Source organism: Xenopus tropicalis, chromosome 3 (assembly GCF_000004195.4).
Source record: "Xenopus tropicalis strain Nigerian chromosome 3, UCB_Xtro_10.0, whole genome shotgun sequence".
NCBI classification, from domain to species: domain Eukaryota; kingdom Metazoa; phylum Chordata; class Amphibia; order Anura; family Pipidae; genus Xenopus; species Xenopus tropicalis.
Genome location: NC_030679.2, coordinates 19902945 through 19924526, shown reverse-complemented (window position 1 = coordinate 19924526; position 21582 = coordinate 19902945). Strand labels below are relative to the sequence as shown.

The 21582-nt window shown below is 41.8% G+C and overlaps 1 protein-coding gene across 3 annotated transcripts in view; it reads right to left on the bottom strand.

Moving 5' to 3' along the window:
• ltc4s.2 (leukotriene C4 synthase, gene 2) overlaps window positions 1-21496 on the bottom strand; it is a 36832-nt gene extending 15336 nt beyond the window's left edge. The window contains exons 1-2 of one of the 3 annotated variants that reach the window (XM_031897591.1): window positions 21391-21496; window positions 18076-18317 (exon numbers count right to left, since the gene is read on the bottom strand). The gene's annotated coding sequence lies outside the window, so the exon portion shown is untranslated. Of the gene's footprint in view, window positions 1-2224; window positions 2350-18075; window positions 18318-21390 lie in introns of those variants that run through there. The other 2 variants (XM_031897592.1, NM_001113094.1) reach the window with 2 other exon arrangements.
• Between the last annotated feature and the right edge of the window lie 86 nt (window positions 21497-21582).

Genomic DNA, 21582 nt, shown 5'->3' with positions numbered 1-21582 from the left:
CCTATGCTGCCTGTGGGAGGTGAACCTGGCAGGGGTTTGTTCTGGGAGTTTGTTAGCAGTTGGAAATAGCCATTAAATGGTCCCTAGGTGTGTAATTATGTACTGGGGTTGCTGTGCTATCCACAGAGGAGGAGGAGGCATATGGATTTAAGGGTATGTCTTAATATGACATAATATAATTCTTTCACATATGAATGACGGTTGATATCCCCGCAGTGAGGACCAAGCATTTGGGTTTTTGCTGCACTACCACCATTGTGATAAAATGGGTGTGGTTTCAAGTGGGTGTGGTTTAAAAAGAGGGAGTGGTCAAAACTGGCTTCCATTAGCGGCCCTCCACCATGTATGCTAGAGAAATTCCGGCCCTCGGCACTACAGAAGTTGGACAGCACTGCTCCAGTGTGACAGAATATAAAACAATAATTGAAGCTTCTGCAAAAATTAAATTAGCTACAAACTTAAGTAACCCCTTATGGTTAATGAGAGTTTGAAGGGGTGTTGCAGTATTTTTGGGGCATGTCATGCACAGTTTACTATGTCTAGGGAGCAAAAGTGGGGGGCGCTAATCCTCATGCCCCAACAACCTTCCCCCCCCCCCCCGTGGTTGCCACTGTACATGCTTGGGGGTGGTATACAGTCAAAGCTTACAATATGTCCATATTGCATTATTTGTCATCATTGTAAACTGCAGAGCACCCAGAATCAGGCCTTTGCATTCACATGAATAGGAGCTGCTAGAGGCACTTGTGCCTTACTTTGTGGATGAATTGGATATTTTATATTCTACTGCAAATACACGTACTGGCATTCTATGTACTCTAAATTCACAAGTATAATTGCAAAAAGTGTTGGTGTGCATAACTTTTCAGGTGGGCACCATAACCAGGGCAATTTTAAGAAATGGGCAAAAAGGGCATTTGCCCAGGCTCTCCAGGATAGGGGCCAACAAGCACCTTTCATCTGCAATAATGTTTGGCAGAAGGACCCCTAGTTTTAATCAACTAAAAGTATGGTTATTTTAATTTATTTCCCTTTTTTTTTGTGGCATCACCATTTTATAATTTTTCTCTTTCAAGGTCCAGGGCCGCACACTTGAGCATCATGTCTACCTCAGTAAGTGCAGACCATTTCTTCACTGCCTGCCTCACTATATTGAACTTCATGTGCTTGAGGGTAATTCTATCACAGATGTCTTGGGTTAATAGGGGCCCTGCCCAAGAAACTCTGCCCAACTCTGCTGGTACCTTAAAGCGGCCCTAACCATAACTGCACCAGAGGGAGAGGGTGTGCCAAAAATGTTGCGCATGCCAGCACTATTTGTACCACATGTACAATTTATATAACATATATATAACAATTTTATCTATCTACACATTGCAGCTGTGGGCTACAATATACAATATTCAGGCTGAATTATCCATTTCAAAGCAAATTCTAACACCCTCCAACCAAGCACACAGAAGTCCTGACAGCAATATAACAAACCTGTCAGTTGCAAGTATATTTTTCCAAAAGAGTCACAAATTTCTGAGCACTAAAAGTGGGTAGGATTAAGAGAGAGAAAAATCTTCTAGGCAGTTCAGTGCAAACATGTTTTACATTTGTATTTAGGAATGCTGATAGGTATTATATAGATATATTAAAACTATAGCTAAAAATATATAGGGGTAAAGGACACAAAACTGGCACTGAGGAACAATTTCCAACCTGATATTTCACTATTAATATCTCACTCAGGAGTTGCTCTCTTTCTAAATGCTTCATGCACTGCTATATAATTTGCCTTCTGCTGGAAAACACAACATGCAGTATAATATCTATCAAAATCAGGATGACATGTTATAGAAATGTTTTGGGGGGCACTCATATTTTATACAGCTTTATACAGTTACCCTTTAAAACCTGATTATGTAGAATGCCATACTTGTATAACTCAGGAATTTGTAATCGGAGCCTCCCAAAGTCTAAACTATAACATCCAGTCCTCTCGTTACTCTAGCAGAGTTCTTGCTTAGTTATTAATGAAACCTTTGGGTTAAAATATAACAGCCTTTAAAAACAGCCATTTACAGATATAGACTAATCTATTCAGTTCCACATCGAACACATATCCCACATGGGAAAATGCCTGTGAATAAAAAACAATACGACTGGAAATATTTCTTGCATACAGACTGCATTGTACCAACTGATTGTAAGAAGTCCAAACACATTTTGTACTTACTTGTCTTACTATGGAGGGTTAAAACAATTCAACCAAGCTTCTATTTTAAGTATTTTCTTTAACAAACTTCAGTCTTCAACAGCAGGGCTCAACACGGCTCTACACACTCCCAGTGCTCACAAAACTTGCAGAGAGAACTCTTCCCACAGGGCTGGAAAAATTTCCCATCTATAAGTATTTGTGCAGAAATGCTGGATGCATTCTGAAAAAGGCTTTTGTGTGAACTTGACCTGTGTGAGTTTACTTCCCAGTTCCTCTAGCAATCTGTTCTAGATAAAAAATTCTGCTGTGTCAGTGGTTGTCCTTTATAAGTGTATTGATGGAATAACCCATGTTTAAAGGAGAAGGAAAGGTAAAAACTAAGTAAACTTTATCAGAAAGGTCTATGTAAATACAGCCATAAGCACTCACAGAGAGTCCTCTACCAAGAATGGATTTCTTGTCTCCTTTTTTGTGAACATGTTCTTCGGTATCAGACTTTCTCTCTTTTAGGGCTCATTCAGGTTTGGGGCTTGAGTCAGCTCAGTTCTCTCCTCTGTACCCCTCCCTTCTCCTGCTCCCCCCTCCCATGAGAATGCATAAGAACTCACTTCCCCCGCCCTTAGGAATATGTAATCTGAGCTTCCAAGTGCTATAACTGCAGCAGGAAGCTACCAAAACCAAGCTAAAATGGCAGCTGCTATCAGAGGGAGCTTCTAGGGCTCTTTACCCAGGTATGGTAAAGTTTTCTGCAGAATAAATAATATGTTCTAGGTGGCACTAATTGTGGCAAATCTATTGGCAGTAAAATGCTAAAATGATTTTCCTTCTCGTTTAACTGTTGGTGGTTCTTTGCAAATGTCATTCTATCTGTAATACTATCATCTTTAATCTGCCTTTCCTTATAATTCTATTTAATCATTTACCCTGGCTCAGATATTGCTGTGTAAAATGTTACTTTTTTTTTTGTATCTCATTTTTATTTTAATTTAAAATGTATATTTATTTTTCTTGACATTAATATCTTAAGGTGGTCAAACACAGGCAGAGTCAGCAGCTAATCTGCCTGTACATGGAGCCCTTCAACGGGCCTACTCGACTGTTATCTGGCCAAAATCAGCCGGATATAGAATGCACATTATAAAATCCCATTAAAGGGACAGTAACACCAAAAAATGAAAGTGTACGAAAGTAATTACTATATAATGTAATGCTGCCCTGTACTGGTACAACTGGTGTGTTTTCCTTAGAAAGACTACTATAGTTTATATATCAAAGCTAATAAAATTAGGGCTTAGCCTGTGAAATCTGAAAAGAGCGACACTGAACCAACAGGTAAGCACTGACAGCTTGCATCTTCAGCTTGCAGTGTTGTTTTCCCAACATGCATTTCTGTTTTTTTCTCATTCCCCACATTTTCGCTGTTATGTTTGTTCGTAATGCCGTTCCGTATCAAAAAAAGCCTTGGAGGAAGACATCGCTGACGAATTTTATTAAATGTTTGTGGGAACAAAAACCAAGCTGAAAAGCAATTCATGTGCATAATGTAGCTGTACTGATTGTCAATACGCTACATAATTACGTGACCAACATAAAATGCCGCAAATATGTATATGTGCATCTTACCAGTGTTTGACCGCCATATTGAAAATATGCTGTGTATTTCAGCAAAGTGTATTTCTAAACATGTGGATCCCATAGAGTTCAAAGGTATGGTGTTTCTTCTATGTATTAGCGTTTCTGCTGAAAAACGCCAGCACTGGTGTCATGTGGCGGGTTTCAGCTTGCAAGTGCCTCGTGCAAATTGCTATAGTGCGTATTCCATTATTTTCAGTAGGGCTTCATCTTGTGCTTACTTACGCTTGAATCCGCGTTTTTAAACAAGCCCTATGAGACCTAGCCCTTGAGCAAATGAGACTGGTGTTTACATGTTGCAATTATACCATTTGTAACAATTTATGGAAAACTGTTTCAACTCTAAAACCTATGGCAACAGCCAGAGGGTGCGCACACAGAATGGACTGGCGGTCGGCCTGGAAAATGTTCGCTTACGCTTTTACCAGGCCGCCCACCATTCCGCTCTGCTCTGTGTGCGCATACTCTAGCTGTTGCCATAGGTTTTAGTGCATGCGCACAGAGTGGCGTATGGAAGCAGATCCGCCAGGCAGAAAAGCGGTGGACTGAGAGAAGAGAATATACACTTCGTCTGCCCTCGCACTTGTTCTCAGAAACATTCAGTGGAATTAAAATAGTTGGCTGATGGTCTGTGCCTCATATACTGTATTTATACAAGCAACATGAATCAACTGTTTCTGTAGACATACGACTTGGGAACTTTGTCCCCCTCAAAGGCTGAATCTACTGTGGCTTGATAAAAGGCAAAGCCCTGGAAGTTACATGTCAGTGCTGTTACTGCATTCTGACCTCGAAAGTAGCCACTATATGTTAGGATAGTGCTGTCCAACTTCTGTGGTACTGAGGAACAGAATGTTTCTGGCCTACATGGTGGAGGGCTGATAATGGAAGTCTGTTTTGACCACTCTACCTTTTTAAACCACACCCATGTTATCACACTAATGGTGGTAGTGCAGCAAAAACCCAAATGGTTGGTGCTCACTGTAGGGATATCACCCTCCATTCATCACTCCTCCCCTGTGGATAGCACAGCAACCCCCAGCACATAATTACACACCTTAGGGACCATACAATTAATATTTCCAATGGCACACACAGGCAGCATAGGGCAGACAGAGTATGGTACACACAGGCAGCATAGGGCAGGCAGAGTATGGCACACACAGCCAGCTAAGGGCAGGCAGAGTATGGCACACATAGGCAGCATAGGGCAGGCAGAGTATGGCACACACATGCAGCATAGGGCAGGCAGTGTATGGCACACACAGGCAGCATAGGGCAGGGAGAGTATGGCACACATGCAGCATAGGGCAGGCAGAATATGGCACACACATGCAGCATAGGGCAGGCAGAATATGGCACACACATGCAGCATAGGGCAGGCAGAGTATGGCACACACAGGCAGCATAGGTCAGGCAGAGTATGGCACACACAGGCAGCATAGAGCAGGCAGAGTATGCACACAGAAAGCATAGATCAGGCAGAATACAGCACACACAGGCAGCATAGGGCAGGCAGCGTATGGCACACACAGGCAGGGTATGGCACACGCAAGCAGCATAGGGCAGGTAGAGTATGGCAGCGTAGGGCAGGCAGAGTATGGTACACACAGGCAGCATAGGGCAGGCAGAGTAGTGCCTGTGTGCGCCATGCTCTGTCTGCCTTATGCTACCAATGTGTGCCATACTCTGCCTGCCCTATGCTGCCTTTGTATGCCATGCTCTGCCTGCCTTATGCTACCAATGTGTGCCATACACTGCCTGACCTATGCTGCCTGTGTGTGCCATGCCCTTCCTGTGCAATACACATCAGCAGCAAAGGGCTGGCCAGGTACATACAGTGACACAATGCTGGCACAGCTCCTACAGTCTGAGGTGTGAACAGGTGAACAATGTGGGTGATTACAGTCTGAGCCTGAGGTGTGAACAATACATGTTTAAACAATACAGCAATTACAGTCTGAATTTGAGGTGTGAACCACGCAGGGGGGCAAGTTAATCTCATTACCGATACCATTTTAAGTTTACAGAAAAGTAAGCAGCCAGACAGGTGGGGGGCCACACAGAGCGGGCCACCAGTTGGACAGCACTGTGTTAGGATGCTTCAAGTCAGGATAGGGGTTAAAGAACATGTAAACAGCCTCTTTGAAATCGTTAAATACCTGCCCTCAAAATTGCAACTTGTACACTGTGAATGTGTCTTAAAGGGACAGTAACACCAAAAAATGAAAGAGCTTTAAAGTAATAAAAATATAGTGCACTGTTGCCCTGCACTGGTAAAACTGGTGTGTTTGCTACAGTAACACTACTATAATTTATATAATAAGCTGCTGTGTAGCCATGGGGGCAGCCATTCAAGCTGGAAAAAAGGCACAGATTACATAGCAGATAACAGATAAGTTCTGTAGAATACAAAAGTGTTTTATCTGTTATCTGCTATGTGCCTGTGCCTTTTCTCCTTTGAATGGCTGCCTCCATGGCTACATAGCAGCTTATTTATATAAATTATAGTAGACTTTCTGAAGTAAACACACAACGTTTACCAGTGCAGGGCAGCAGCACATTATATTTTAGTTACACTTTTATTTATACACTTTCATTTTTTGGTGTTACTGTTCCTTTAATGTCCAGCCAAAGGGGAAATGCTTTTACTGAAAACCGTACCAAATAAGCTTTATCCAAAATCCACAAAAACAGTGCACTCTAGTTACAACACTAATATTTATAGAGAAATAACCTATGTGCAACTATTGGCCATACAATATCTTAGCTGTACGGCAAGGGTTTTTACAGGGAGGCGCTTGTAGGTAACTGGTTATCCTGTGAACCAGAAACAGCTGTATAGTGCCTAAGGCCACTGCCTATCACCTTATAATTATTCTATGGGCTGCTGCTCCCTCTTCTGGTCTACGCTAAACCTACCACTGGTGTCTAACCGAGCTGGTCAGTATACACACCCAGTTATTGTAAAGCACTGCAGAATATGTTGGTGCTTTATAAATACAGTTATGGGATCAGATTTCTGGAAACCTGTTATCCAGCAAGCTAGCTCTGAATTATGGGAAGGTCATCTCCCACAGATTCCAAATTCAATTCCTTTTTCTAAGCAATAACAAAACCGTCCCCTGTAATTGATTACAGTTAAGATATAATTAATCCTTATTGAGGCAAAACAATCCTATTGGGTTTATTTAATGTTTAAATGGTTTCTAGCAGACAAAGTATAGAGATCTAAATTATGGAAAGACCCATTATGCAGAATGCTTTGGACCTGGGGTTTTCTGAATAACAGGTCTCACACCTGTACATTAATAAACAGTGCTGAATTAATACATTCCTTTCTCACACTGGTACTTTATTTTATGTTATGGAAGCAACCTGAAGAGCTTGAGAGAACATGTTATCACCTAAATGTTTACATAAAAAGCAGGTGTACTGCCAAACAGAACCTCCTGTAGGCTGCCAGTCAACATAGGGGCTACCAAGCAGACAGTCATGTCCCATATTTGGCACCCCCAGGAAGTTTTTTTTATGCTTGTGTCCCAACTGTTTTTACATTTAAATGTGGCTCACAGGTACAAAAGATTGGGGACCGCTGCTCTAGGGTGTCAATAGTAATTAAGAAGAGTGTTCCTTTTAAAACAGACTAAAGCCAAGCTGATACAACAGGCAGATTTGCCACTGTGTATTTATGACATTATGTACTTCTCCCTGTTATCCTATACTTACATTCTTCTTTTAGGGCAATGACATGCAGGGAAATTGCATGATGTAATAAATACACAACATGGAGAGATTTGTCACTTTATGCACACTCCCCCATATGTAATAAAAGGGACCAAGTTTGCCCAGAACCAGTAACCCATGGCAAACAATAAGATGTTTGCTTTTAAACAGGTGACCAGTAAATGCTACCTGCTGATTGATTGCTATAGGTTACTTCTCCTGTGCAAACTTTGTGTCTTTTATTATATATGGAGTAAAATGTCTTAATGTCCTAAATATATTGACACTGGTAAGTGCAGTGGTCACACAGAGAATTTGTTGTCTTTTTCAAAACAAAGTTTTTAAAGAACGTATAGTTAAGTTTTATAGAAAAAAATTCCATCCATGCAAGCTGGAGAAGAGGAAGAACTGAAAAAGGTAATGGAGGCTTTTTTGAGATGGTCCAAAAAGGTAGATTGTAAAAGGAGAAAGTTATTAGGTCTGAGAATGGCTTCTGGGGGTGGATGAATATCAAATTCCAATAAAAACATTTGGGAAAAAGGTAGAAAAGGGGAAACTAGGAAAAGGTAAGGAAGATGAAAATTAAAAACACATAAAATATAAGGTTCATCTAGTTTGGGTCCCATGTTTGTGATACTATGCAAGAAAGAGAGATGCACTTTAATAATAAAGACATTCCACTGAAAGAATGGAAACGCTTTCTCAGGAAAAGATACCCTCTGGAGAGCCAGTAATCACAAATGGAACTGCTGAGGTACCAGGGGTAGATGAAGAAGAAACAGCAGCTGATGCAGATGGTACTAAAACTGACTGCAAAGTTCTTAACTGCTTTTAAATTGAGTAATAGCCACACTGCAAATTGCAAAAGAATTTTCAAATTATCTTACCGAGCACTGGTCTTCTAATAAGAAAAGCCTACCGTTATGCCTCCAGCACTGTGTAATTTTTTATATACTGCACCACCTACTGGCGTAATTAATGTTTGCAATCATTGTGTTTTGAGAAAATGTCCTTTCTAAAGGTGGCCACACCGTACTATCTCATCCCCAAACGAGCAGATCGTCTCCCGTTATGGCCGCCTACGATAGGCAATATTGCACTAATTAGATTGTTTGGCCCTAGGAATAATTAATTAAATGACAGGTATATGGGCAGCTGGACCACATCAACGATGCAATTCCCGATATGATGGGAAAATCGAACCCAATTTTAGGCCAGATATCGGTCGGGTAGGCCCGTTGGGGGTGCCCATACACGGGCAGATAAGCTACCGAACCGGTCTGCAGGACCAAATCAGCAGCTGGAATCTGCATGTGTATGGCCCTTAACCTACAATACCTTTACTATGTGACCATGTGTAATCCAGGAAAAGGATCAGCATAGATGACAACTTTCTACTGTTAACAGCTATAGTATTCCATCTGCAAAAATACTACCCCATCCAGCCTTGCGGTAGCATCACTGGTTATTATCTATCCCTAGCTCTGGTGTACCAATATAAATGGTTATTTTTATGTTTTATACTTTTATGAAGTTTATATTCATGTTATATGACATCACCTCAAGGCACCCATATTCCAATAATTGCACGGGCATCTAGGCCTTATATTTATACAGATGCCTCTCTTCTTTAATGCATTTGTGTATTTTATTCTTGTACTTCACACAGTGTTTAATGCACTTTTGAGTGCATTAATGCAGTATATGCTATATTATGCTGTACAGTACCAGTAAGCACTGTCCTTTTTTATTCCCGATTTTTACCTTCCCTTTGTTAATAAAGCTGAAGCTTAACAATCTTTCTCAGTAAATTAATAAAGGAAGGAGTTTAGCTGTATGCCAAGCTACACACTACCTCATGGTAAAGGAGGCCCCACGTGTGACGATTTTCAATCGTTCCCACCCTCCACAGACGTTCAGGGCTGAATTGTCAGATATGGAGGTAGAAACAATAGGATTTCTACCTCCTTTGAGAGATTTTAACTGCTGTGCACAAATGAAACCAAGAAAATATCTTAAATACAGCTTTTACCAGTGTCGGACTGGCCCACCAGGATACCAGGAAAACTCCCAGTGAGTCCAGGGGTTAGTGGGCTCTCCTGCTCCTAACCATTTGGCCTACTTCATGGTCATTCCCTATTTCTGAATAGGAAAAAAGAGGAGGAGTAGATGGAAGGATAGAGAATAGATGCTAGCATGTACAAAAAATAGACTTGGAGAACTAAGAGGTTGAGTGAGGAAATAAGGAAAAATAGTTTGGAGAGTGGATCCTTGGTCTAAGGTTTTCTGGGTGGCCCCTGGGGGTCTCAGTCTGACACTGGCTTTTACCCATTTTATTAATATGGTGGTAAAAATGCAAAGCTGATCAAGGCATTTCATCCATCAGTTACCATTTTTTAGCTAATTTAACATCCTAAAGGTACATTCGTACAATTAACTAAATATTACCCTATTAGATAAATCGGTCAATCAGTTGCGCAAAAAATCCCATTCAGGGTTAATTACCCTGGAGCCATAGTACTGCCAGGACAGTAAATGGGAACAAGTTTATAAACTTGCTGCATGACAACTTTATGTCACAGGTTGTTGAGGAGCCAACCAGGAACCATGCTATACTGGATCTAGTGATCTCTAATGACCCAGAACGTATAGCAAATGTGCAAGTGGTTGAACCCCTGGGTAATAGTGGCCATAATGTTATTTCAATCGATGTTTGGTGCAGGAAACAAATTTACACGGGGGCAACAAAGACAATGAATTTTAATTGGCAAATTTTAGCTCCTTAAGGGCAGCGCTTCAGGGCATAGATTGGGGCATTATGTGTTCTTCATTTAAAATGATATTAAATCATTACTGTTCTCAATTTATTCCATTAATAAGAAAAAGTAGAAGTGTTAAGAATCACCCTATGTGGCTTAACACTGAGGTAAAGAAGTTAATTTTTTTTTTACTTTTAAGAAATATAAGTCAGAGGGGACAGTAGCTGCGTTTAATGAATATAAACACTATAACAAGTGTTGTAAAACAGCAATCCGGAAGGCAAAGATAGAAAATGAGGAGCGCATTGCGGCAGAGACCAAGACTAACCCCAAAAAGTTTTTTAAGTATATTAATAGTAAAAAGATGCAGGTTGAGGGTGTGGCCCCATTGAGTTATAGTAACAATATGGTTACAACGGATAAAGAAAAGGCAGATGTGCTTAACCAGTTCTTTTCTTATGTGTATACAGTAGAGGAGCCAAAGTGCCAAGTCCCACCCAATAGCTGCACTGTTGCCTCAGCTCCATCTACACAGTGGTTGGCACAGGATATGGTGCTTAAAGGGTTACACAAGATAAATGTAAACAAGGCACCTGGGCCAGATGGTATACACCCTCGGGTACTGAGAGAGCTAGGGGTAGAATTACAGTGGCCCTTGTTTCTGATATTCTCAGACTCGCTTTCATCAGGAATGTCATTCCTATATTTAAAAAGTGAGTACGATCTCAGCCTGGCAATTATAGGCCTGTAAGTTTGACATCAGTGGTGGGCAAGTTATTTGAAAGCTTATTAAGGGATCATATACAAAATTATGTACTGGAGAATGGCATTATGAGCAGTAATCAGCATGGCTTTATGAAGGACAGGTCATGTCAGACTAATTTAATTGCTTTTTATGATGAGGTAAGAAGCTAGACAGTGGGGATGCAGTAGATATACAGTGGCTTGCAAAAGTATTCGGCCCCCTTGAACTTTTCCACATTTTGTCACATTACAGCCACAAACATGAATCAATTTTATTGGAATTCCACGTGAAAGACCAATACAAAGTGGTGTACACGTGAGAAGTGGAATGAAAATCATACATGATTCCAAACATTTTTTACAAATGAATAACTGCAAAGTGGGGTGTGCGTAATTATTCAGCCCCCTGAGTCAATACTTTGTAGAACCACCTTTTGCTGCAATTACAGCTGCCTGGCTTTTAGGGTATGTCTCTACCAGCTTTGCACATCTAGAGACTGAAATCCTTGCCCATTCATCTTTGCAAAACAGCTCCAGCTCAGTCAGATTAGATGGACAGCGTTTGTGAACAGCAGTTTTCAGATCTTCCAACAGATTCTCGATTAGATTTAGATCTGGACTTTGACTGGGCCATTCTAACACATGGATATGTTTTGTTTTAAACCATTCCATTGTTGCCCTGGCTTTATGTTTAGGGTTGTTGTCCTGCTGGAAGGTGAACCTCCGCCCCAGTCTCAAAGTCTTTTGCAGACTCCAAGAGGTTTTCTTCCAAGATTGCCCTGTATTTGGCTCCATCTTCCCATCAACTCTGACCAGCTTCCCTGTCCCTGCTGAAGAGAAGCACCCCCAGAGCATGATGCTGCCACCACCATATTTGACAGGGGGATGGTGTGTTCAGAGTGATGTGCAGTGTTAGTTTTCCGCCACACATAGCGTTTTGCATTTTGGCCAAAAAGTTCCATTTTGGTCTCATCTGACCAGAGCACCTTCTTCCACATGTTTGCTGTGTCCCCCACATGGCTTGTGGCAAACTGCAAATGGGACTTCTTATGGTTTTCTGTTAACAATGGCTTTCTTCTTGCCACTCTTCCATAAAGGCCAACTTTGTGCAGTGCACGACTAATAGTTCCCCTATGGACAGATTCCCCCACCTGAGCTGTAGATCTCTGCAGCTCGTCCAGAGTCACCATGGGCCTCTTGGCTGCATTTCTGATCAGCGCTCTCCTTGTTCGGCCTGTGAGTTTAGGTGGACGGCCTTGTCTTGGTAGGTTTACAGTTGTGCCATACTCCTTCCATTTCTGAATGATCGCTTGAACAGTGCTCCGTGGGATGTTCAAGGCTTTGGAAATCTTTTTGTAGCCTAAGCCTGCTTTAAATTTCTCAATAACTTTATCCCTGACCTGTCTGGTGTGTTCTTTGGACTTCATGGTGTTGTTGATCCCAATATTCTCTTAGACAACCTCTGAGGCCGTCACAGAGCAGCTGTATTTGTACTGACATTAGATTAAACACAGGTGCACTCTATTTAGTCATTAGCACTCATCAGGCAATGTCTATGGGCAACTGACTGCACTTAGACCAAAGGGGGCTGAATAATTACGCACACCCCACTTTGCAGTTATTTATTTGTAAAAAATGTTTGGAATCATGTATGATTTTCGTTCCACTTCTCACGTGTACACCACTTTGTATTGGTCTTTCACGTGGAATTCCAATAAAATTGATTCATGTTGGTGGCTGTAATGTGACAAAATGTGGCGAAGTTCAACGGGGCCGAATACTTTTGCAAGCCACTGTAATCTATTTGGATTTTGCCAAAGCATTTGATACCGTTCCCCACAAACGACTGCTTTCTAAACTAAGGTCTATTGGTCTTAGTGAAGTCATTTGCACATGGATAGAAAACTGGCTACAGGATCGGGTACAGAGGGTGGTTGTTAATGGTACATTCTCTACTTGGTGTAAGGTTCTCAGTGGGTCCCTCAGGGTTTGTTTATTCAAAAAGCAACGTTTCGGGGGCGTACCCCTTTGTCAGGCATTCGTGTTTTGGATAAACACGCAGGGGCTAAGCCCTGATTGCACTTTACTTGTTGTGCTGGCTGAAATATTTTGACCGGACTGTGTGGAGAGTGCCGGCTCTCTAGGCTGTGCACCAAGTAGTAATTCTCTGGAGGAGGTAAGGATGTGCTGGTGTAAAAAAAAATTTCCAATTACATGTGGCATCCTTGCAGCAGGATCTTGACCAACTGGCAATCTGGGCGGCTAAGTGGCAGATGAGATTTAATGTGGATAAATGTAAGGTCATGCACCTGGGATGTAAAAATATGCAAGCCACTTATACCCTTAATGGGACTGCACTAGGCAAATCCATAATGGAGAAGGAGCTTGGAGTCCTTGTAGATAATAAACTTGGCTGTAGCAAGCAATGCCAGGCAGCAGCTGCAAGGGCAAACAAGGTTTTGAGTTGTATTAAGAGGGGTATAGATTCACGGGAGGAGGGGGTTATTCTTCCCCTTTACAGAGCGCTGGTAAGGCCCCATCTAGAATATGCTGTTCAGTTCTGGTCTCCAGTGCTCAAATGGGACAAGATTGAGTTAGAGAGGGTCCAGAGAAGGGCAACTAAGTTGGTAAAGGGTATGGAAAGTCTCAGTTATGAAGAAAGACTGGCCAAGTTGGGTCTGTTTACACTGGAGAAGAGGCGCTTAAGAGGTGACATGATAACTATGTATAAATATATAAGGGGATCATATAATAACCTTTCTAATGTTTTATTTACCAGTAGGTCCTTCCAACGGACACGAGGGCACCCACTCCGTTTAGAAGAAGGGAGGTTCCGTTTAAATATTCGGAAAGGATTTTTTACTGTGAGAGCTGTGAAGTTGTGGAATTCCCTCCCCGAATCAGTTGTACTGGCTGATACATTATATAGCTGTAAGAAGGGGCTGGATGGATTCTTAGCAAGTGAGGGAATATAGGGTTATGGGAGATAGCTCTCAGTACAAGTGAGGGAATACAGGGGTATGGGGGATAGCTCTTAGTACAAGTTGATCCAGGGACTGGTCCGATTGCCATCTTGGAGTCAGGAAGGAATTTTTTTCCCCTCTGCGGCAAATTAGAGGGGCTTCAAATGGGGTTTTTTGCCTTCCTCTGGATCAACTAGTAGTTAGGCAGGTTATATATAGGCATTATGGTTGAACATGATGGACATATGTCTTTTTTCAACCCAACTTACTATGTTACTTTGAAAGATACAGTTGCACTCGCCACCACTCAGTCCTCCTTGCCTCCTGTTCCTAATCGAGTGCAGTAGTGCTGATTGAATAAGGGGAACCCAGGAGCTACTGCCAACTCCTAACCAGACGGTAGCTCCAGGGTTCCCACAATGCCCTGCATCAACCCCTACTACACAGTTGTACCAAATAAAGATGGAAAAATGTCACTTGCACACTGAATGCTGTATATGATGGAAATCAGACCAGACCATCTTCAGCGAGATTGCAAGTGCAATCTTAATGCATTGTCCTCAAACAAGCCAGGTGCAACTCCCAATGGTGCAGTGATGCTGGAATTCTAGAGGGAAAACTCTGTATAGTGTGTGTGTGGGGGGGGGGGTACATAGCAATGTACCTAAAATTGCACTTTACTCACTGCACCTGCAGTCATAAATGATTCCTTTTAGACTTACCTTCTGTTAAAAGTAAATACCTGGAAGCTGCCAAAACAGAGGACAAAATTAAGGCTGCTGCATCATCCTTCCCCTCCTCAAATGCACCATGCGCAGTTGGAATTCTGTCACAAGGGTACAAAACTCACAGACATAATAGCACCAATATTATGCCAACTATGTACCTTAGCTGACCAGACCAACACTTATGCAGTAGCATTCTATAAGGCTTCTTACACACAAGGGTCAGAAATATAAGTCAGAGGGGACAGTAGCTGCGTTTAATGATTATAAACACTATAACAAGTGTTGTAAAACAGCAATCCGGAAGGCAAAGATAGAAAATGAGGAGCGCATCGCGGCCGAGGCCAAGACTAACCCCAAAAAGTTTTTTAAGTATATTAATAGTAAAAAGATGCAGGTTGAGGGTGTGGCCCCATTGAGTTATAATAACAATATGGTTACAGCGGATACAGAAAAGGCAGATGTGCTTAACCAGTTCTTTTCTTCTGTGTATACAGTAGAGGAGCCAGTGGGCCAAGTCCCACCCAATAGCTGCCTCAGCTCCAACTACACAGTGGTTGGCACAGGATATGGTGCTTAAAGGGTTACACACGATAAATGTAAACAAGGCACCTGGGCCAGATGGAATACACCCTCGGGTACTGAGAGAGCTAGGGGCAGAATTGCAGTGGCCCTTGTTTCTGATATTCTCAGACTCTCTTTCATCAGGTATGGTACCTAGTGATTGGAAGAAGGCGAATGTCACTCCCATATTTAAAAAGGGAATAAGATCTCAGCCTGGCAATTATAGGCCTGTAAGTTTGACATCCGTGGTGGGCAAGTTATTTGAAGGCTTGTTAAGGGATCACATTCAAAATTATGTAGTGGAGAATGGCATTATGAGCAGTAATCAGCATGGCTTTATGAAGGACAGGTCATGTCAGACCAATTTAATTGCTTTTTATGATGAGGTAAGAAAGAAGCTGGACAGTGGGGATGCAGTAGATATAATCTATTTGGATTTTGCCAAAGCATTTGATACCGTTCCCCACAAACGACTGCTTTCTAAGCTAAGGTCTATTGGTCTTAGTGAAGTCGTTTGCACATGGATAGAAAACTGCCTACAGGATCGGGTACAGAGGGTGGTTGTTAATGGCACATTCTCTACTTGGAGTAAGGTTCTCAGTGAGGTCCCTCAGGGTTCTGTACTGGGTCCACTTTTGTTTAATTTGTTCATAAATGACTTAGGGGAGGGTATTATGAGTAATGTATCAGTGTTTGCAGATGACACAAAACTCTGCAGACCAGTCAATTCTATCCAGGATGTGACATCCCTGCAGCAGGATCTTGACCAACTGGCAATCTGGGCAGCTAAGTGGCAGATGAGATTTAATGTGGATAAATGTAAGGTCATGCACCTGGGATGTAAAAACATGCAAGCCCCGTATACCCTTAATGGGACTGCACTAGGCAAATCCATAATGGAGAAGGATCTTGGAGTCCTTGTAGATAATAAACTTGGCTGTAGCAAGCAATGCCAGGCAGCAGCTGCAAGGGCAAACAAGGTTCTGAGCTGTATTAAAAGGGGTATAGATTCACGGGAGGAGGGGGTTATTCTTCCCCTTTACAGAGCACTGGTAAGGCCCCATCTAGAATATGCTGTTCAGTTTTGGTCTCCAGTGCTCAAACGGGACATTATTGAGCTAGAGAGGGTCCAGAGAAGGGCAACTAAGCTGGTAAAGGGTATGGAAAGTCTCAGTTATGAAGAAAGACTGGCCAAGTTGGGTCTGTTTACACTGGAGAAGAGGCGCTTAAGAGGTGACATGATAACTATGTATAAATATATAAGGGGATCATATAATAACCTCTCTAATGTTTTATTTACCAGTAGGTCCTTCCAACGGACACGAGGGCACCCACTCCGTTTAGAAGAAGGGAGGTTCCATTTAAATATTCGGAAAGGATTTTTTACAGTGAGAGCTGTGAAGTTGTGGAATTCCCTCCCCGAATCAGTCGTACTGGCTGATACATTATATAGCTTTAAGAAGGGGCTGGATGGATTCTTAGCAAGTGAGGGAATACACGGTTATGGGAGATAGCTCTTAGTACAAGTTGATACAGGGACTGGTCCGATTGCCATCTTGGAGTCAGGAAGGAATTTTTTCCCCTCTGAGGCAAATTAGAGAGGCTTCAGATGGGGTTTTTTGCCTTCCTCTGGATCAACTTGTAGTTAGGCAGGTTAGGTATAGGCATTATGGTTGAACTTGATGGACGTATGTCTTTTTTCAACCCAACTTACTATGTTACTATGTTACTATGTACTTTTGTAAGTTGCGGTGTGCAAAGTACAATTTCAGACACAATTTTTTTCCCACAAATCCAGCAACATGGTATCCTACACAATTGCTCTGAATATTTTCTAAGCCACAATGGTGTCACCTCTTAAACTTCATCAAAATTATGTCTCTGGATGTAAATTTCTTAGGTGAAAGTTGCTACTCATATTGATGCAGGTATTTACATACAAATTATGTAATAATGTAAACAAAATAGTCCAATACTTTCTTTTGCCAAACAATAAACCCAGGCTGGCTAAACTATCTTTTCACTGACTAATGGTTATGGCCCACCCCCGAGTGGGCCATTAGTAAAGAGCCTGCCAAACTGAGCCCAAAAAAGAAAAACGGCCCACTCATGCAAGGTCATACCCCTGATTCAGCCTAGTCACAACTCATTTATGAAAACCCATCTGTGTTTAACATTACCCTCCCCCACAAGACCTGCCTATTTTGGCCTGCAAACAGTGAATCTATGAAAAACTCCAGAAAATACTTTGCCATAGACAATACTGAGAATTGACTCTGCTAAAACACACGTAGATACAATTATCAGTAAATGATCAGCATTGTCTATTTTAGTAGCCACGACAAGTAGCTGCTACTAGTAGCTCTGTGTGTCTTCACCAGAGGGACCTTTTTGGGGCAATTTTTATTTATATTCACCATATAGGCACCCAGAGGTCACCCCCTAAAGTTGTCCCCCTAGGCATGGCCCCTTGGGTACCTATTAGGAAAATACGATCCGGTGTGAGAGAAAAAAGTAAGAAAATAAAAATGTAAAAGGTAAGAAAAGTATGTTCCATGGAACTGACAGTGAGAGTAGAATAAGCTGATTACAATGATGACAGGCCAAGACTAGTAATCTTTGGGTTTTGGCAAATGCCAAAGGGGCTGCTGTAAGATACCACAAACAGTCATTTACTGGGCTGGTGGGGGGTTGTTTGGACCTCTGTGTACCTAAACCTGAAAGATGAGTTGTAAAGTAAAGTGTAAGGTACAGACCAAAATGAAGAAGATAGAAAGCCGAAGTGTGGAGCTTTGACAGTCTCTCGCCACACACTTTCCAAAATGTGTATACCGGTGAACTCTGTCAGAGGTAAAGCTGTCACCCTCTCCACGGGGGCTATCTTTTTCTTCCAATGAGATCTCTCTAGAGCACTCTCTGTCCACCCTATGGTCCTTCTGTCTGGTGCTGTATATGTAAATGACATTGTCATGGGATCCAATAGCCAGGTAGGTACCATCTGTCAAAAAACAGGAAAGCAGCCAAAGAGAGAAGTAAAATATTACAGGAGGCAGTTTAAAGGATGTCAACCCTACGTTTTTCTACCCTGTATAAAAGTTGGGCACATCTACCCCACCCAAACCACACCATTTGTATTGCATATTCTCTCCATTCACCAGCACCATCACATTTTCCTAAAACAAATAGCAGCTTTCACCTTGCAGCCATTTTCCCTCTCACATATCTTTAGTGACATTTACATCTGCAAACAGTACATGAGCAGAGCAGAGTTTCTATGGAAACCAGCATTGCTATCTCTTTATTGGCTGCTACACTGGAGGGCATTTGGTAACCTGAGAAGAACTAAGCACGCTCAGTTAGCCAAGAGCTAAAGTCAATTCCTATGGGAGTGGGCTGAGTAAGTTAGAGGAGGAAAAGGAATCCCATGTGATTAAGGGGATGCTGCAGTCTTACTGTTAACCTTTTAACAACTGGAGTTGCAGGGATTTAAAGATTTCAAAGAGGCTTTTCACTGTTTCACTGCACCACTGTAAAACAGGTGCAGAAATCATATATAAAGAGGTTGGAAACATGGGAGGGGGAAAAGGACAGAAAGTCTGGTGCTTCTAGCAATAACCTTTCCTTAAAACAGTGATCCCCAACCAGTAGTTACATAGTTACATAGTTACATAGGGTTGAAAAAAGACCTGTGTCCATCAAGTTCAACCCATCCAAGTAAACCCAGCACACCTAACCCACACCTACCAATCTATACACTCACATACATAAACTATAAATACAACCACTAGTACTAACTGTAGATATTAGTATCACAATAGCCTTGGATATTCTGATTGATCAAGAACTCATCCAGGCCCCTCTTAAAGGCATTAACAGAATCTGCCATTACCACATCACTAGGAAGGGCATTCCATAACCTCACTGCCCTCACCGTGAAAAACCACCTACGCTGCTTCAAATGGAAACTCCTTTCCTCTAATCTAAAGGGGTGACCTCTGGTGCGTTGATTGTTTTTATGGGAAAAAAGAACATCCCCCAACTGCCTATAATCCCCTCTAATGTACTTGTACAGAGTAATCATGTCCCCTCGCAAGCGCCTCTTTTCCAGAGAAAACAACCCCAACCTCAACAGTCTAACCTCATAGCTTAAATCTTCCATCCCCTTAACCAGTTTAGTTGCACGTCTCTGCACTCTCTCCAGCTCATTAATATCCTTCTTAAGGACTGGAGCCCACAACTGCACTGCATACTCAAGGTGAGGCCTTACCAGGGACCTATAAAGGGGCAAAATTATGTTCTCATCCCTTGAGTCAATGCCCTTTTTTATACAAGACAGCACTTTATTTGCTTTAGTAGCCACAGAATGACACTGCCTGGCATTAGACAACTTGTTATCAACAAAAACCCCTAGATCCTTCTCCATTAAGGATACCCCCAACACACTACCATTCAGTAGATAGTTTGCGTTTATATTATTTCTACCAAAGTGCATAACTTTGCACTTATCAACATTGAACCTCATTTTCCAGTTTGCTGCCCAGTTATCTAATTTTGTCAAATCGCTTGTAGCAGTAGCTTGTGAGCAACATATTGCTCACCGCCCCTTTTGATGTTGCTCCCAGTGGCCTCAAGATGGGTGCTTATTTTTAAATCTCTGGCTTGGAGGCAAGTTTTGGAAGCACAGAGATGCAGTTTTACTCCAAGCAAAGCCTCCTGCAGGCTAGAAGTCCACTTGAGCTACCAAATAGCCAATCACAGCCTTTGTTTTGCATCATCTAAAGAACTTGTGTTGCTCACCAACACTTTTTACATCTGAGTGTGGCTCACAAGTAAAAAAAAGGTTGGGGACCCCTGCCTTAAAAGAATATAAAAGTGTAGCTCCAAATCTTTAAAAAGTTGTAAAAAGGACAGTTGAGGGTGTACTACACACAATTAGGGGGCAAAAACTTTGGGCTCACCTTCTTACTGACACCTGCCAAACCCTTAGCAGCAGGAATGTTTAATCATACAAAGTTAGAACTCTTTATAGAAACAACACTTTATGGAAACAATTTAAACAGTGGGAAGGAAGACCAGTAAATGGACTTCAATTAAATCTTGCATGCTATTGGATAATAAATATACTTGATTCTTATTGGTTCAGTAATTTGACTAACATTGTTGTTTAACCAAATGGATATTTTATCAGTTTTGTGGAACAGAGTATTCATTTTAGAATGAATTCTGAGCTATAGAATCATCCTTTTTGTCACAAGCATTTATTTTGTCATGAAAAGCTAGCTTGGAATATGCTACTCAGTTACACCATTATATATTTTGTCAAAGTTTTGTTTTACAGAACTCATTCGGCTATATGGATGTTATACATTTGTGAGACAGAACGCTTGAGAAAATTAACAATGGAGTTTGTAATATAATATCCCTTTGTGCATAAAATTGATTTTATTCTCAGAAATGTTTTTTGTATTTGTAACCAGTGATAATGGCCATACATAACATTCATTCTGTGTAAGGAGGATTGTTCTTTGCACACAGAATGTACTCCAGCAGACAAAATGTGTTTGGGACAAATGGCACCCCATAGGACTCAGCACAGGTCAAGACTTTGATTAAAAGGAGGCCTTGGCAATTCATGCACACAGAGGCCCAAACTGCCCCCACCTTCATGGCCCCAAAAGCAAAGCCATGGTGTAAAAGGATCAAACCCCACAATCTAGATAAATGAAGCATTGAGCAGAGCCATCGTCTAACAATCTTTTCGTTAACCTGTTTTAACACTAAGCACACATGCCCCAAGGAGTCCCCCTACCACGCTAAAAAATACACAAGACAAACCACCCTAACAAGCTGCCTAGGTGGTACAATCCACTCTGGCCCTGTTTATTATAAGAGACTTGAGCCACCATGCGTTTCTATTGACACGCCCTCTAGCTGAGAGAATTACGCAACACTGACTTCAGCGCCCTGATATGTTTCATTGACTCAGTGTGTCTGTAGACAGCGAGTAGGATTCTAGAACTATCGATTACGTTGCTTCCTATCTGATCTAAAACCACTTCCTCTTGACTCACCTCGAGGTCATGTGATACAAGAACCTCAGACCTGATTGGAAGGGCTGGAAACCGTCCCAGCCAATCGCCTATCGCCCTAGCTCTCACATGAGCCAATCATCGCAATCCACGAAGAGAAGGTCCTGGAAGGTGCCCGCCCTTGTACTTGATCGACAGTTCCTGGTAGCCAATGAATCGCTACGTTTCTAGAGG